The 5603-nt window shown below is 35.4% G+C and overlaps 1 non-coding gene across 1 annotated transcript; it reads left to right on the forward strand.

Moving 5' to 3' along the window:
- The first annotated feature begins 1596 nt into the window (after nt 1-1596).
- LOC145603270 (small nucleolar RNA R71) lies at nt 1597-1702 on the forward strand. The gene has a single exon (XR_014104788.1). It is a non-coding gene; the product is annotated as a small nucleolar RNA R71 (small nucleolar RNA).
- The last annotated feature ends 3901 nt before the right edge of the window (nt 1703-5603 follow it).

Below are 5603 nucleotides of genomic sequence, written 5' to 3' on the forward strand. Positions count from 1 at the left end.
GCTTAAGTTTCTTAAAAACGGAATAAGGCATGATGCTAACACTAGCACCAAGATCACAAAGAGCATTGTGGAACAATTTTCCTTTGATTTTTCAAGGTATGGAGAAATTTCCGGGATCTTTCAACTTTTGGGGTAAGTCATTATGAATAAATGCACTAAAACACTCCCCTAAATTCACCGGTTCCACCAAATTGCAATCTTTCTTGCCGCTCAAAATTTCCTTAAGAAACTTAGCATAGTTTGGCATTTGTTCTACCACATCGATAAAAGGAAGAGTAAGATGAAGTTGCTTAAGCATCTCAATGAATTTCCCAAATTGCTCATTCAATTTGTGCCTATTGTGCTTTTGGGGGTAAGGGAGTCTAGGTTTGTAAACCTCGTCTTGCTTCATTCCGCTCTTTCTCTTTAGGCTTATAATTGGAATCCTCACTCATCTTGCTAGGCTCTTCATTCTTATTCCCTTAACTCGGATCGCTCTCCTTTTCACTCTCCTTACTCTTCCTAGCTAGGAACACTCTATTTAAGGACCTTACCGCTCCTAGTGGTCATAGCACACATCGGTTCCCTAGAGTCAACTTCTTGTGAGGGTAAAGAAGATGGACTAGCACAATCTCTCAAAGGGTCGGCTAGTTGAACAATTTGGTTCTCAAGCTTCTTTCCATGAGTAAATAGGTACTCAAACATTTTGTTACAAGACAATGTGAATTCATTCAACTTCTCGGATTGAGCCATCATGAAATTCTCTAGCTTATTCAATTGGGATTGTTGAGCATAGAAATCATCACCTTGGCTTTGAGTCTTTGGAGTAATTTGGGGTGGGGTATCTCTTTGAACATCATTTTGCAAATCTCCCCTACTTTGATTACTCCAATTACCCTTACCATGATTTTGGCCGGAATTTTGATTATGTTTACCATAACCTTGGTTATGATCCCCATATTCTTAGCCATGGCTTTGATCATTACAACAAAAGTTTTTATGGTTACCACAAAACTCTTGGGTCACATGGTAACCATAACCACTATTTTGGTTATAATTATCATAGCTCCCATGATTGTGATAATTCATGTTCTCAACATTCTTTTGAGCATTAAATCTAGGTCCAAAATCATTATTATCAACACAATTCACATGCACATTCTCATATCCATCATATCTATCACAAGGAACATTGGGGCAATTAGAAGCATTATGATCATTATTTCCACATAAATCACAAACCAAGCATTCTCTTATCATGCAACAAGAAGCAAAAAGGGGGTTGGAGTAGGAAGATGTACCTCTCCCCTTATATTGGGAGGGAAGACTAGAAGCTTGTGCAGGACTCTCGAACTTGGTCTTGAGAGAATTCACCTCCTTTCCTAACTCCGAGACCAATGTGGACAAATCGTTGACGACATAAGATTGATCGATTGAGCCACTTGTGCTTGCCGATTCCCTCTCTACATCATGCCAATCCATGTAGTTCCTTACCACATCATCTATTACATCCACAACCTCTTCTTCCGTTTTGTTCATAATCGGCCCTCCGGCTCCGGCATCAAGGCTCGATCTACCTTGAGAGCTCAAACCACCTGTATGACTTGATAGGTTGGAATTCCGTGGTGAGGGCATTCCCTTTGGTAATCCTTGTACCTCTCTCATGCTTCATAGAGATTCTCTCTAGGCAATTGATTAAAACTTTGGATTAAGGCTCTAGCCTCCGCCGTCTTCTTTGGTGGGTGGAAACGGGACAAGAAAGCTTTTGTGACTTCATCCCACATCCTAAGGGACCTTGGCTTTACCTCCTTGTCCAACCACTCTAAAGCTCTTCCAATGAGAGAGAAGGGAAACAACTTGAGCCTTATATATTCTTGAGCAACTCCGGCTACCATAATTGTATTAAAATACTTTTCAAAATCCTTAAGATGGTTGAGTGGATTTTCACTTTTTGTACCACCATATTGTTTCCTCTCAATCAAGGTGATCATAGCCGGTTTGATTTCAAAATCACCATCCGGGATCAATAATGGAGCAACCCCGCTCTCATACTTCAATGTCAGTCTATGAGCTTCTCCCATGTTCACTTGCACACAATCTCAAACAAAATTATTAGTAGCACGGCTACAAGTGTAGCCTAAAAAAAATCTTTTTGTGTTTTTGAATAAAATGGAATAGACTCAACAACAATACACAATCACGACACCATTCCCCGGCAACGGCGCCATTTTGATCGATGGTGAAATGGTAGGTCGTTGGACTACCCTCCCCAACCGGTCAAACAAAATTTGTAACACTTAACCAACCCTTATACAAGTATAGTGGTGAGTCAAAGGTCGAACCTAAAGGAATGGTGAGTAACGGTCTATTGTCTATGGCTAAGCTATCCCGAAATCAAGAGGTAGGGTTGTAATGCTAGGACTAGAACGAACACAACAAATAGACTTGAAGAAATCAAATATGATAAATGCTAGGGCTAGGATCCACATGCATTCATAATGAAATCAATCAATTTGGGAAGTCAATCAATAAAGTCAAGCAATGTGAGAGAAAATCAAAATTGCAACCAATAGAGCATATCAAGCTATTCTCCTAGAGGTCTAACTAGCGTCAACTACGATAAACTCTAGCTAGGAAACATCACAAGACACCTCAATCGTGTAAATGCAAGCCACAAATCAATTCTCCGTATCAATGCAAACTTGCAATGCAATCTAGTGCGAATAACTAGGGTGATCAAGCCTAAATCAAACACACACATGCACAAAATTGATCAACCAATTTAATCACATCATTAACTCAATTAATTTCCCCCAATTAACTTCAAGTCATTACTAATACATGCTTCACCACTACCCTAGCAATCAAACTACTCACAAGCCATTAAGAACATCAAAATCAAAGCTAAACTAATCAACAAATTCATATTCATCAATTGAAATCAAACTAGATCAATCAAACTATCAACAATATTAATCAATCAACAAAACTATTGAGATCAAACAAAAGATTGAATTAAAGAGTAAAGAATTCTTACAAACTTGATAGAAATCAAACCAAATGTAGCAATCTTCAATCATCAATCATCAAACCCAAAGTTTCTCTCTCTAAAAATCTAAGAGCAAAAGTTTCTCTCTCTACCCAAAAATTCAATCTAAAACTAATTCTAATCTATTCTAATTCTTCTCTAATGAATCTCTCTCTAAAAATAGAAGGAAAGACTATATATAGGAAAGATACAAAAGAAAAGTCGGTTAGATTGTCCAAAAATAGACCCACGAAGGCGCGGGCGCACGAAAAAGGGTACGGAACAGCGCACCCAGGGAGGTGCGCCCGCACCACCCTGGTGCACGGCCGCACCTCCCTCGTGGGCACTTTCTCTCTTTCTTCATTCTAGCTCATCCTCGTGCGCTTGTCCTGGTGATGATGATGAACACTAAAGTAGGCAGTCTTGAAATGGATATTTTGGTGGGTTCATGGCAAAGATGATGCCCCCACCGCATGCGTGCACCGATCTCTTGACTTGCACCTTGCGCTCCTTCAAACTTGAGGCTCCAAAAGACGAACATGAGGCATCCAAATTGATGAGAAATATGAGAGGAAGGCTTGGGAATCCTTGGAAACATGATCATAACCTAAAAACAAACGAAAACAAACAAATAAAAAGGAAAAAGAACAAATAAACAAAGAAATGCACAAAACAAGGAAAATAACTACGGAAAGCACAAACTAACGAAATAAAAACAAAACTAAGAAAAACTAAGGAAAAGAGCTATAAAATGGAATGAAAATCATCCTAAAAGAGATCAAATGAGTGCCATAAATGCCACTCATTAGTGTGATTTCCTCTTTTTTATGCAATATTTTGAGGAGCTTGAGTTAGATCCTACGGGAGAAGATGAGGGAGTTGAGAAGCGTAACAACAGTCTGTATATAAGAGATAAATGTACAGTTATCTGTCAGTTTCCCACTAAAGATAGTTCACATAGCGATATAATTTTGGTTAAAGAGGAGTTCTGTTCTCTGCGTCCCTCTGAGTGGATTAATAGCGGTATTCATGATGCTTGGGCTTCTGTGCTGAATATTGAAGAGAGCAAAATAACTGACAGAGGAATTTTTCAATATAAAAGATTTGTTTTTCATACTGAAGTTGCTGTAAGTTTTTCTTTTTCTTTACTTATTATTTTTAAAATTTTTATTTATATAACATAATACACTTATTATAATTTTTGTTTTGCAAGATTTTACAAAGAGATACATAGAAAAGAGAACTATTTATAGAAAAGAAGTTGAATACATTAAGGAACAGGAAAAAATTCTGAAGACTTTGAAAAATAATCCAGAAGATTATGAGAAGTTTAAAGAGCACTTGAAAAAAAGGAGCTTGATTTGCAATTGAAACAACATAATGGATTTGAAATTTATAACTGCATGTGCAAGTGGGTTGATCGTTTTCCATCAATCAACATAACTTTATTTCTTCTTTAAGTCTGGTAATATATATTTTATATTCAGGAATTAGCTTTTTATGGTCAGGTATTAGCTAAACATAGTAAGAAATTAGCTTTTTTTGGTCAGGTTTTAGCTTCTTATTGTCAGGTATTATATAATTTTTGGTTAGGTTTATAGTGATGTATTAGCCTAATATAGTAAGATATTAGCTTCTTTAAGTCAAGTATTACATTATTTAGGTCAGGAATTAAGTTACTTTGTTCAGGAATAACATTGTTCTAGTCAGGCATTACATTATTTAAGTCAGAAATTAAATTACTTTTGTTAGGAATAAAATTGTTCTAGGTATTACAATATTTAGGTCAGGAGTTAAAATAATTTTGTTAGGAATAAAATTGTTCTAGTCGGATATTAGATTAATTTTATGAAGAATGAGAAGATTTTGGTCAGAAATTAACTTATTATTTTATTAAGAACATTTGTAATCAGGAATAAGATTGAATCATTCAGGTTTTAGATTACTTTTGTCAGGAATTACAACTTTGCTATCAGGAATTAGAATAATTCATTGTCTGGTGATAATTCATTGTACTCAGATAATAGTTTGTTTTAGTCAGGTATTAAATTTTTATGTCAGGTGTTAGGTTCTGTTAGTCATGAATCAGATATATATTTAGCCAAGTATCAGCTTGTTATATTCAGTTATTAACCTAATACAGTCAGATATTAGGATCTTTTAGTCTGATATTTGCTTCTTCTAGCTTAGTCAGCTAATAATTATTCTATACTAATAATAGTGTTACTTATTATGTTTTATTTATTTTGCAGATGATCATTCCCATTGGGTACGAAAATCATTTTACTCTGCTGGTTTTTAATTTCATTCCTGGTATATATGAATTGCAAAGAATTAAAACAATCCAATAAGAAATTATCATGCAATATCAATAACCAACAATAACAAATTATCCCTTCATATTAATCATGGATCCCCATAAACCTAGAATTAAACTACTCACACATAATTAAATCTAAACTAAACAAAGCAATAAAAGAAGTCATGATAAATTAAAGAAATAAAATTGCTAAAATTAATAAAGAAGAAATCGTTACCAAATTAATTTTGACGAAAATGATGAGTTGAGTTAAGAACAAGAGTAAATTGTAGAGAG

Source organism: Chenopodium album, chromosome 21 (genome assembly GCF_948465745.1).
Source record: "Chenopodium album chromosome 21, dcCheAlbu1.1, whole genome shotgun sequence".
Classification (NCBI taxonomy): domain Eukaryota; kingdom Viridiplantae; phylum Streptophyta; class Magnoliopsida; order Caryophyllales; family Amaranthaceae; genus Chenopodium; species Chenopodium album.